Raw genomic sequence first — 13,296 nt, forward strand, 5'->3', positions numbered from 1 at the left:
TTTTTACTATAAGCAACCTCCTCGCTTATCCTGCTGCTCGGGTCATTAGTGGATTCTTTTACGTTGTACAATGAAGGGGGAAAAAGCTTTGTGGTCGAACGGCTAAGTTCCTTGGCTCCGAGTGCGGTGGTTGCGGGTTCGTAACCCAGCGTGCGCATATATTTATTTTATTGCATATTATTATGTGTTATTTTCAATGTAAATTTTTTTTTTTTTTTTTTTTTAATTCAGTGCCGGCAACCCGGGCGTTTATTTATTATTAGTTATGTACATACATGATTTTTCTCCTTACCCTCCTCACTAGACAAAGTCTGTTCTGAGGCTGGTAACTAACAATTTCTCAATTCAATTCAATTCAGTGCCGGCAACCCGGGCGTTTATTTATTTTTTATTTATTTCGTTTCTAATTACATAAAAACAAATAAGTGGTTAAAAAAGAAAAAAAAAGAAATATAAATATTATAGTAAAAATAATAAATAAAATAACTAAACAAACGTAATAATAATAATTAATGTGTAACATTATTCAAGTTAGATCTCCCTACAATCTCCTTCAACAGAAGGCAATCTTCGCAATATACTAATAATAATAATTTTTGGATGTTTTGTATAGCGCCGTTTTTGTGCAAAATCACCTCAAGGGCGCTGTACAAATATGTAATACATTTCTACAATGATCTATGTTGTTAATAACTATATATGGAGATAATATACAGTACAATGCTTACCTGGTAGGTCACTTGAGATTAACACTTAATTAACATTAACTAATTGTTTATTAGCGAAATTTAGATACAGGATTTAGGACATAATTGGAAAATTGGAGTTAACTCTCTCAGGAATGGTATATTTAATTTAAGGTTACGACAGCTTAAAAAAGTAAGTTTTTAGTTTAGATCTGAATTCTGTTGGACTTACAGATTACAGATCTTAGTTGCGGAGGAAGTTTATTCCAAGCCTTCGGCCCAGATACTCCGAAAGCGCGATCACCAAACTTAGTATTTGGCTTGGGTTTAGGTTCCATCAGTCTGCCTACAGCTGATGATGTTGCTGATCTACCAAGTGACCAGCTCAGGCACGGGGGCTCCATGGAAGCAAGTCAAATTAGCCTCTCAGAAGCTGGGCGTACTGTACAGGGCAAGCAGATACTGCAGATAGTACACAAATGCTAGCCCCGAAAACATCTGTTGAGTTTGGTCTCCGGTCTGAAGCCCCAAAGTACTAGAAAAAACCCTTGATTTTGTGCAAAGACGGGTGGTCAGTTTGATTCCCCTATCCTAACAAATGGATTACAATCTTTAGAGCACAGGCGTACAGGTGGGAATGCTGTTTTTGTTCGATGTTCGACATAGAGTTCAATGGGAGATTCTCCGAGGAACATTGATCATTGATCCCCTCGCCACTGATGCATGGTTGGGAACACACCAAATGCGGGCACAACATTTGAACACGGTTGAAATTTGTTACAAGAGAACGGGTCGTTTCTAAGACTTGTTCCTGAGTTCATCAGCTCTGCTGTGGAATAATTTGCCGGCCTCTCTGTTTCCTCCCTTCTACAACATGGGTCTCTTCAAGATCCTTGTTCACTCCTTCCACTCCCTCCAATATCCTTCACTCAGTATCCCTACGGATGACTTTGGCACAGAGGGAAATTATTTTCTTCAGGGCTCTCTGTTTGAAGCTAATAACAGGCGTCCCTGGCCAGTGCTCATTCAGTGGCCCCTTCAATAGCACACACTCCTTGCCTCATTCACATTCATACATCGTCTCATACATACTCTTCTATTATTCTGACTCTTGACACAAGTACCTGTGTCTTCCCCCGGCTTCCCTGACTTCTACCATGCACACTCGCGTATCAACCCATACCCATCAAATTTGTAACAGAAACGAACTTTTATTAAAACATTCGCGATATTTCAAAAAACTTTTTTGTTACTGATATAAAAACGCTTGAAAACAGAATAAGAAAATACAAACCGTTCTTTTCTCAGTTTGGTCGTTAGTCTCACCTATACAAAACTTTACCCGATACCTCACAATACTTCCCCCTTATAACTTATTCTCCCCTGGTGCTTGCAATCCGCCCTTGCTTACTTGCTATTACTCTAGAGGGGGCGCCCGCCGCCACCTGTTGCCGCCCCCACCAGAACCACCCGGAAAACCCCACCCAGAACCACCCTACACTACCCAACCCCACCCAGAACCACCCAAAACCACCCCAACCGCCCACAATGAGTGGGTGGGGGAGAAAACGCTAATTACGCTCGGAGAAACGGACGGTTCTATCTGCGAGTAGCTCGCAGATGTATGGGATTTTAAATTGATGGTTTTATAAACGATTTTGTATTGGAAGTAAATTTTACAAATTGCTTTTATTCATGTTTCTTGGGAGGAATGCGAAAAGTAAAATTACAACTGGAAATTGTAATTGTGATGATTTTTTTAAGATAGGCAAATTTCCAAGGTTGCGAATGCCCTGACAACATTTGAAATCCTCTTACAGCATTATCATAAGCGAAAAGGGTTGTTGGGTGGGATCTGGGAAAACTTAGCTTTGTACCAATTAGCTACTAACTGGATTATTGAAAGTACCTACATTACACACTACCACAAGAATTCACTGTTCGAAGGTATTTTCTGCTTTGAACTTTAGGCAAACAAGCAGATTTCTGTTGGCCAATAATTTAACAACTGACCACTTACCTATTCATTTACTGAGTTGTTCCAAATTCCATCACTTTTTGGGACATGCTCGAGTCTCACATTTCAGACGTATGTAAATTATATATTTAAGGTTAATAATAAAAATCTATCCGTAAAATAATAATGATAATAAATTATTATACCTAGCTCCCTCATTAAAAATTTAGGCGTATTAGATCTATCCAAAAATTTATATATAAAAATGCAAAAATTAGTCATTTTAAATACATATAGGATAACGAAAGATTTTTTAAATATTTATGTTGAGGGATCAGTAGGATTTATAGGCCCTGTTAAGAGTTCTACGGACGAACCCTCTGATATGAAAATATCTGGAGTCGGTGAATTATTTTCCCATTTGATCTCTGGTGAGTTGACGTGTTTTTCTTGTATTGTTTTATATTTATTTTGCTTATATAATGCACTTGCATAATGTGGATTGACTAGATGATGATCATTTGTGGAAAAGTGTATGGAAGGGTTTAGTTTTTCCTATGGGGAAGATTTATCCCGAACATAAAATCGGAAAGTTAATTTATATAGCTCAGTTTTGTGAAGGTTTATCTCAAGAACGCATTATAAAGGTTGGCGCGAAAATCACCCTGTCGGAAGATGCTCACATTTTCGCAAATGGCATCTTATGTTGCGTGTTTATGGTTGCATTCGTTCCTTTCCCATAATTCGGCGAACGCTTTGGTTCGCAAATTCGATACGTTGCATCATAATATTTCAATACGACATGAAGTAAACAAAAGCAGAATGCATGTTGATAAACAGTGGATCACTATAAATACTCCTCAACAACATGAAATAGTTGTATTATAATTATTTTTATTCAGAAACAAAGTTACTTACTGTCTTAGGAAATCGATTGAGGACTCATGCGCCACCGTTCCATAATGAAAAAATAACAAAATATCATGGATGAAATAGCCAAGGGTGTTAAGCAAGGCTGCCTCGTGTTACCGTGGTTATTTAATGGATAATTGTATGCAAGAATTGAAAGAGGTGTGATTGGGCGCGAATTTGAGTAATCTGAAAGTATGTTGCCTGTTGATGTATGCTGATGATGATTGCAAACAATATGGAAGATCTGCAGTCTCTCGTGTCTAGTATGAACGAAGTATGTATGAAGAATGAGTTAATGATGAGTGTAAGTAAGTCTAAGTCATATTGTTTGAAAGAGAGAGTACGAAAACAGTGTACAATATAGTTGTGAATGAGGAATACTTGGAGCAGGCCAAAGAAGCGAAGATAGCAGTCCACAATGGAGGGCTGTTATCTACTCTGATGTATGGCAGTGAGGTATTGAACTGGTAGAGGAAGGATGAAAGTTCACTGAATGCTGTAGAAATGAGATCCCCGAGGCGTATGTGTAGTAAAACCATGTATGAAATGTGGAAATCCGCAAAGAATGCAAGGCTGATGTAAGGGTAATGAATAAGATTAAGAAAGGGACGCTTAGATGGTTTGGGCATGTAGAACGAATGAACGAAGAAAGGAGTGTAAGGATAATATATGACGCAAATGTGAATGGTAGCAGAAGTCGGGGACGCCCGAGGAAGATGTGGCACGATCAAGTGAATCAGAAGCTTGGGTCGGGCCAAGAGTCATAATAATAGAAGAGTATGTATGAATGTGAACGAGGAAAGAGGCTTCCGAGAAACGGTGTGATGGTAGTCATTTATAATTTGCTGAATAATAAAAAGTTTATCAGGAAACGGGCTTCCATCAGCTGAGCTGAGTAAAAAACGCGAGTATCGGATATATACGTATTCCCGTATATATCCGATACTTCTGAACTGCTAGAATCTTGGTACTTATACAGGGTGTATCGGCACGTACCCGACAAACTTTAACCAGCTATTCCTTAGCATATTTGGAGTAAAAAATCTTATGTGCACTTTGCTGTCCGGTAACGTTATTTTTTTTAATAAAAAATTTATTATTCATATTTTCACCACATGTCACCACTGTTTTATCCTTTGTCAAAGTTTGAAAATCCATCTGGGAATATTTTATTCGAATTCCGTTGAATAATGCACGTTTGTACCTATATTGGTGCACTTTTACAATCACAACGAAATGGAACGGCACCATTCGTCTCATTTTTAACTATTATTATTTAGTGTGTGCGAAAGAGCGAAGACGCTTTTCGACATACTTGCTTATAACAGCGGTTGAACACGAATACGCAGTGCCAATGACAGTGATGTAGAGTGGAAATTTTTAAATTTTTTGTTTTTAATTGAAAAAAAATGCTACCGGACAGCAAAGTGCCCATAACATTTTTTACTCCAAATGTGCTAAGGAATAGCTGGTTAAAGTTTGTCGGGTTAGTGCCGATACACCCTGTATAATATATGCCTCGTTTCTCCCCTTTCGAATATTAAGTGGGTAGGCACTTAATAGGCCATTGGAAAGCGATTATGAAAAAGTCTCTGCTCAACCGGGCATTTTATTATGCAGATTAAGCCAGTCGTGATTTAGCCTCGTAGCCGTGGCTTTCACCAACTAACACTAAGCCTATATATATTTATGTGTACATACACATAATAATTTATTAAATAATACAGGTACGTTGACTTACTTTAAGCAGTGATTCCTGACACTATTTGGAAGAAAAAGAGAGTCCTTTTTGAAGAGTCCTGTAGTCAAAATATCTCCCTCAACAAGACTCTCCCGATCCGGCCTGCCAAGCAGCTGGTGGGCAGGTGCATTTACGCAAAGTTTTTCGAAATAGTACAATCGTGAAATTACGTACCTACCGTCTATTGAACACGCAACAACTTAACTACACTAAGGACCGGTTGTTTCGGAAAATTTGAACAATTCATCAAATTTCAACGTTAATTTGCGAGTTCTGTGAAAGTCCTATTCAAGTTCTGATATTATATCATTAAAGGCTAGTTGCTTGACAACACTGAAATAATAACAGAACTAGAAAATATCTTTCACAGAACTCGCAAATTAACGTTGAAATTTGAATAATTGTTCAAATTCTCCGAAACAACCCGTCCTTAATGTTATCGACATAACGAAAAAATCTAATTATAAGTCTTACATAAAATTTAAGAAGTCATCGTCCTGTAATAACGTATGCGCTCCTGTTACTTTGTGATAAAGTGAGTTTCAAAACCAGCTTTATGAATTTAGAAATTTGAAAAGTTGTGGCCTACCGGGCCTACATGAACTCCTGATACTAATTTTTAAAGAGAATTTCAAAAACGGACAAATAAAAAAAGTCTATCATCTCAATGGTGCTTTACCGGTGAACCTCCTGAATTCCTATTACATGTCAGTTTCAAAACCAGACGATCGATCCAGTAAACGACGCTAAACGTCCGTTATCAGTTCCGCGGCTGTATAGCCCTCCATGAAGTCCTGGTATTATTTATATCAGTTTCAAAAGGACAAATCCAATAGATAATCTGAGAACCCAACAAACGCACTTTACCCGTGATACCTCCTGTAATCCTTGTACATGTCAGTTTCAAAACCAGCTCTCCCCAGTTTTAAAAACGACGAAACAACCAAACGAACCTTTCCGTGCTGGCTAACGTCATAGTTGGTTACGCATGGTCAGAAAATTATCGCACTGTTTTGCAACTCATGACATCGCATCGTTTGAGCGCAAATAAAACGAAAACCAAATTGAGCTGTAAAAATGGTATCAAGCGATGAATGATCATCCGTGGTATTTCATGTACTCCTGTTAATATTTTAATAAGTTCGTTTCAAAACCGGCTAAATCCATGAGAGAAGAGAAATAAATTAGTCGAGAAATCAATCCACCAAGTCTGCCTTACCCGTGATAGCTCCTGTACTCCTGTTACTGGTCAATTTTTAGTCAGACTTGTTAGTCCGGACTTGTCAGTCAGGATGTGAGGTTTCAGAGTGGAAATACAACTCTAATTGGAAATTCTACATAAAGATAAGTACTATGAATAAGTTCAGTTTTTAAGAATTTGTTTGACTTGATTGTGCCAAGTCTTTCTCGGGCATCCTCGACCTCCTCTACCATTCGCTTCCACGTAATACATTCTACTTACACACCTTTTTTCATTCATCTTCATCACATAAATATAAGCATTTGATTTATTCGATCGTGCCATGTCTTCCTCGGGAGTTCCCAATTTTTTCTACCACCTACTCACTATATGTAGCGTCACGAAATCCACATTGGTATTATAAAAAATATATTACCATCGACTCTAATTCAACGACGTATCTTCCAGTACCGATGTAATGAGCTAAGTCTTCCTCGGGCGTCCCAGACTTCTTATACCATTCAAACCACTTTCTAAGCAATCCTAAGAAACACCTAATACCATAGACATATGAATATTAGTAGACCTTCCCTAAGTGATTAAAAGCGTATTATCCCCACTCCCCATATCGGTTCCATTGGAGCCGGCTGGGCTCGCGTATGGCCTCAAGTGAAATTTGAAAACGTGACGTCATCATTCTTGTGCGAACTATGGTCGAGGCATCATCGGTTCATTTTACGAAATAACACGGCAAAATGTTGACTTGTACTATGAAAACTTGTAAAAATAGATGTGAAAAAGAGAATAAACCCAATTGTCGTATTACATTCCATAAGTAAGCATTATTTTACTTTATTTTAAGCATATTCACATCGTATAATATGAATCAGTTGTTACTATCACATCGAGAAACGTCTGGACGCGAAACACAAAGCTGGTTGGTTGCTGGGAAGTAAATTATGAACATTTATAAAAGTGTCTTAACTAAATACTTAAACGAAATATTCGACTCTGAAAATAGAACCGAATTTTTTTGCCGAATTTGTTCATAACGTGGCGAGTAATTTGCGCTCCCATGTAAAAATGTCTATTCATTCAAAAGCAGATTTTACTTTTAAGAATTAAATGGTGATATTATAATGCGAGATGCCTATTTACTGTCAGATTGATTTATTGACGAATCACAGCTTCACTCCCTTCGTTCTTCAACAGTTGATTTTACCCCTCGCCATTATCTTCTCGTCTATTAATTCCTATGTCTGTGCCTAACACTAATAGCTAAAGCGGTCCAGTTGTTTTTGAGTCTGTAGTGCACAAACAGAGAAACATTATATATTATATTCCTCTTCATACTTTAACGACATCTCCTCAAATCTACAAAAATACAATTCAATATTTAAATTTTGTTAACATTTGTAATAGTTTTTTTCTTCCAGCTTTAGACACATTACGCTATATTTATATACGCACGCATAAATTGGGCATGGCAAATACATATTTATTGGGGTGACACGCTAGGCTATCTTTTTTTTTTTTTTTTTTTTTTTTTTTAAAGTCGGAGGCGGTTTACTTACGTTCCCCGCGAGCACTTAGGCCATAGGCCCATTGTACTATCTCCCATTTTACCTCATTCCCTTGCCAGTAACCCGGTCCCTTTTATGAAGTTCACTAGGGCTGTCATTGGATATGTGGCGATGTCTTCTGGTTCCACACTGTGTCTTCCCAGGTATCTGAGCCTTATTCCCAGCAGAGCGGGACATTGGCACCATAGGTGAATTGGAGTCTCTTCCTCCTCTTCACATTTCCTACAGATGTTGGTGTTTTCCACTCCCAACAGTTGAATTAGGCTATCTTACTCAGGAGACGGGGTCGGATAAATTGGGGAACTGCCGCCGATTATCTTTTATTTGTATGGGATCTGTCACTTTGACAGTTGACAGCTGCGTACATTGTTGTGACCCCTTCGTACCGTAGCTCGTTCAAATCTCTCGTAAGGTGGTGTACAAACAGTAATTATTAGCGGCGTACTGACGGGTGAGCAAGTACACGGGGAGTATGACGTAAAAGTCGAGCGACTATCATCTTTGTACGGATGTCCGCCGGATAAATCAACTCACATGTACAAACAGACATTCTTGCTTCGGGCTGCTTGCCGCAGACTCAGTGCTCACCCGTCAATGAACCGCTAATCGCATTACTGGTAAAATTGACAAAACCAATTTGAGAAATTGTTAGAAAGCCCGATAATGTAAAAAAAATTATAATGACATGCTATAACGCCGTTTTAATGAAAAATCTCCCCAAGATTAACAAACAACGACTTACCTACGAATAAGGGATTGTCCTCACACTCTATCCGTAGGATAAAGTATATTTTCGATCGATTTTTTCTTCAATTCTTTTTTTTCCGACTTTATTTCCGGGTTAAATCTTCCCCACGGGAAAAACTAAACCCTTCCACAAATGATCATCTGGTCAATCCACATTATGCAAGTGCATTATATAAGCATAATAAATACAAAACAATACAAGAACAACACGTCAACTCACCAGAGATCAAATGTCAAAATAATTCACCGACTCCACATATTTTCATAATTTAAATTTAAACTTTAAATTTTGAATGAGAAAGCTAGGTATAGTCATAATATAATTTAATTGCAAATTCACCCAGAGGCTTCATTTTATTTGAAATAAAAATGAAATAATTAAAATAAATAACTTTATATGCACTAATATTTAATCAAAATAATGTAAATTTAAAAAAACCAAAGGTTTCTTCGTCAGGATAAATACATAATGTAAATAAACACATTATTTTTTAATTAAGAAGAAACCATTAGCTTCGAAACATGTCGATTATTTTGATTAAATAGTGGTGTATACAGGGTGTTAAGGAACGTACTTGATTAACTTTAACCAGTTATTTCTGACATTACCCGGAGCGAAAATTGTAAATAAAATTTTGGTTATTTAGCCATTTTTTACCGGTGATAATTTTTGATAAAAAGAAACAAAAAAATTATTTCCCCTGTCATTACATCTTGTCCACTCGAATAACTACCCAATCGCGTACCTTGACTGTCTAATACTACTGATTTTTTATGTTTTAAGTTGAAAAAAAAACATTATAAATATCACATAAATATTTACATTCTTTTACTCAAAATAATGTTTAAGTAAGCCATGTATACAGTAAGTAAGCCATGTATACAGTAAGTAAGCCATGTGTACAGTGTAAGTCCCTTAACACCCAGCTAAATTTATTTATTTTTATCTCTATTTTAGAAGAGTGAATTTGATATTTACTTAATACAGGGTTTTCCAATAAGAGGTGTTATTTTGATATTCAATCGTAAAAGATCAATGGTTTCGTTGCTTGTGTGGCACGTAGCGTCTTGTTGAAAGTAAACGTTGTCCAGAACAATACCATCCAATTCCGGCCATAAAAAATCATTAATCATCTCTCGATAGCGCGATCCATTGACCGTAACTGTTGCTAAAGCCTCATTTTCGAAAAAGTTAGGTCCAATGACTACGCCGGACCATAAACCGCACCAAACAGTCAAATGTTGAGGATAGAGAAGCTTTTCAACAATAAATCTTGGGTTTTCCGAGCCCCAGATGCGACAATTTTGCTTGTTGACGAAGCCATCGAGGTGGATATGGGCCTCATCACTCAAAATGATTTGCATTTGATTCACTCAAGTGAATTTTAATAATTTCAATGCGTTGTTGTAGCGTGTATCGTTCCATTTTTATTAATGGCGTAGTTTCTACTTGTCAAATGTCAAAAAATGACAGCTTTACAAGTAACATCTACCGAAATAGCGGGCTATTCAAAATAACACCTCTTATTGGAAAACCCTGTACTTACAATTGTACTATTGCTATGTATACAGGGTGTCCGGAAACTCGTAGTACAAGCGGGAAACTGGTGAATCTACATCACATTTGGAGTCGATTTTGTAGTATATTTTTTTTTTATTTGAGCTTTCGTTATCGAGTAAATCGAGTTTGAAGTTTTTTTTTTTTTTTTTTTTTTTATAGTGAATACCTCACAAGAGTCCCAACTGCTCCCCGTCTGGAGCCAGTGAGACTATGGCATCCCCAATTGGGGGATGTTGTGAGGCTGAAGGTAAGTGGGGAAGGGAAAGATGAAGGTGGGGAAGTACCTGGCTATTCAGATCTAGTCACTAAACACGGCTAAAGCCATTTGGAGCAACGTTTCAATTCTGAATGGTAGTTGATTTTTTTTTTTTTTTTTTAATCAAATTCTTATAAATTATTACTGAAGATCAAAGTACCCAACTAATTAAAACTATTTGAAAGTAAAACAAATGAAGAAACTCGGATTTGAAGCATTATTTTGAAATCACCCTTCATTTAACCCGGTGTAATCATAAAATATTTCTGCTCTGCAGGGTTAAAACATCTGTTATTCAACCCTAAACACCAGAAAAAACTTTAACCCTAAAATAGCCGAAAAATATTTTTTTTTGGTTTTTTTTTTTTTTTGAAAATGCTCAAATCAAAAAACTTTATGTTTTTTTGGGTTCCCCATGTGGTGTAGATTCTCCAGTTTCCCGCTTGTACTACGAGTTTCCGGACACCGTGTATAATATATATTCCTGATATACCTCCTGTGTTCCTGCTACAGGTAGAATATTAGTCGTAAGTCGTAACTTTGTGCGGTGACTCGGGTCAGGCCTGTGGATATTTTCTGTGCTCCGGTTATTATTTTAATCTTCTATATAATATAATCTAATTATAAACTCCTGACTTCCGTATTGCCATTTTTTGTGAAAATTCACCCCCAGGGCGCACTTGCTTACATGTGGGCATAGTTCAAAACGTTTACGACATAAAATACTATTATAATAAACAACTAACTGTACATGGTTGACATTTGTCACGGGCCGTTTCTTTCACTCGTTCTTGACTTCAATAAATCGGCTGTGGAACGATTTGCCGGCTTCTGTGTTTCCTCCCTCCTACTTCCATGTTAACTCCTTCCTCTCGTCAAAAGACCCCCACACAGCAACCCAAAGAAGACAAAGGCCCTGAGGGAAATTATTTTCCTAGAGGTCTGTGTAAAGTTAATGTAAAAAAATGGCTAAAAACCCACCTGGCTGATTAAGAATTTAATTTATCAAAACTACATACAAGTACATACGACAAATTTATATTGGTATCAAAACAAATTCATAGTCAGTCATACAAGTCGTGTCAAAAGGAGAATTATTACCGTCCTATTGCAACCTATGTACTCCTGTTGCAATTTAAAAAAGTGAGTTTCAAAACCAGAAGAGAATCTCGCTGCAAGCAAATAAATGTTAGTCACCCGCGTCCTTCGTTCTAACCTGCGATACTTCCTGTAATCTTGTTACTATTTTATAAAGTGAGTTTCAAAACCCGACAAATCTAGTGGAGCAAGCGAGCGGTTCATAAAATCAGAAGAATCTCCAAATCAGCGCCATCCATCCAATCAATCCAGCGCTCTTTACCCGCTATATTATTATGTACTCCTGTTACTATGTTATGAAATTTTGTGTCGACTCCGAGGACTCATGGATTCAGTGATGGGCCACCTCTGTAATTGGGGACTGGTGTAACCCGTGATAGTATGTGCTCCTGTTACTATCTTATAAAGTGTATTTCAAAACCGGATAAATTCCATAGAAGAAAAATTGTTCAAAATCCATCCCTCACTATATAAAATCGTGCGCGCGCTTTACCCGTAATACTTCTGTACTCCTGTTAACCGCCGAGTAAAATTTTATCCGTGTTGATCGGCAGCGCAGCGACCGTAAAAATTATATTCTCGATAGGCCACTTTAACCGAGATAGTAAAAAATGCGTTCAGACAGATTTCTTTCTACTTGGGGGTTGGAGGGAGTTCTGGAAGGGACCTCCGGTGTCAATTTTGAGGCTAAAATAGTGCAAGTGCAAGGCCAGAGGAAGACATAAGCAGGATCAAGAGAATCAGATACTTGAGTCGGACCATGTCAAGAATAGAAAATAATGTGTGAGAATACGAATGAGGCAAGGAGTGTGTGCTAAGACCGAGTTGTTTGGCGGTCCGTCATCTCTGCCTACCCCTGGAAACGGCGTGATGGTTAGTTAGTTAATGGCTATTAGGCCCTTTCGATTGTTTATGCCATCTAAGGGTGAATTTTATTATTCTTTATAAGTTTGGATATAAGACGTTTCTTTCATACAATTTCTATGATAGTTTGTACATTAAATTCCCGAAATATCTCTTAACGTTGGGATGTCGTCTGAGGATAATTTTAATAATTATTATTCTTTGAGTTTTTATTACGGTATTTACAATTTATTTTCTAAGAAAAAATGAAAATCTGCTGCACAAACAAACGCCTGAAACGAGAAATAGAAATGATGACTCTTAAGAAAAGAAAAAAAAAACAAGATTCAACAATCGTTGATTGATGTACGGAACAATAAAGACAATAAAATAAGAAGAAAATGAAACAAAAATATGCGATTGATTTATTATATTCATATGTACACATTGTATATATATATTTAATACACGTATTTAAGGATTGTATTAGGACATAGATAACCTATGAACGAGTATTTTTTTTATTTCCTTTAAATATTCAATAATATCATTCAATTTATAAAAACAGTTCATTTATAAACAAGTTCTGCTATGTAATTATTATTACGTGTGACAGCTGTTTCGCCCTCTGAAGGCATTATCAAACTGTGGCATTACCACTTACAGACTATGCATTTATATTACTAGATAGGTGTTTGCAATAAAAAGATTGTTTTGCTTTTATTTTTAATT

General features: G+C 37.0%; 1 protein-coding gene across 1 annotated transcript in view; it reads left to right on the plus strand.

Annotated features, from left to right (window-relative positions):
* Window positions 1-13,296, plus strand: part of LOC149410028 (nucleolar protein 4) — a 401,267-nt gene that overhangs the window by 162,273 nt on the left and 225,698 nt on the right. The window lies entirely within an intron of this gene.

This window comes from Hesperophylax consimilis, chromosome 28 (genome assembly GCF_061612785.1).
Source record: "Hesperophylax consimilis isolate HC1 chromosome 28, BYU_Hcon_1.0, whole genome shotgun sequence".
Taxonomy (NCBI): Eukaryota; Metazoa; Arthropoda; class Insecta; order Trichoptera; family Limnephilidae; genus Hesperophylax; species Hesperophylax consimilis.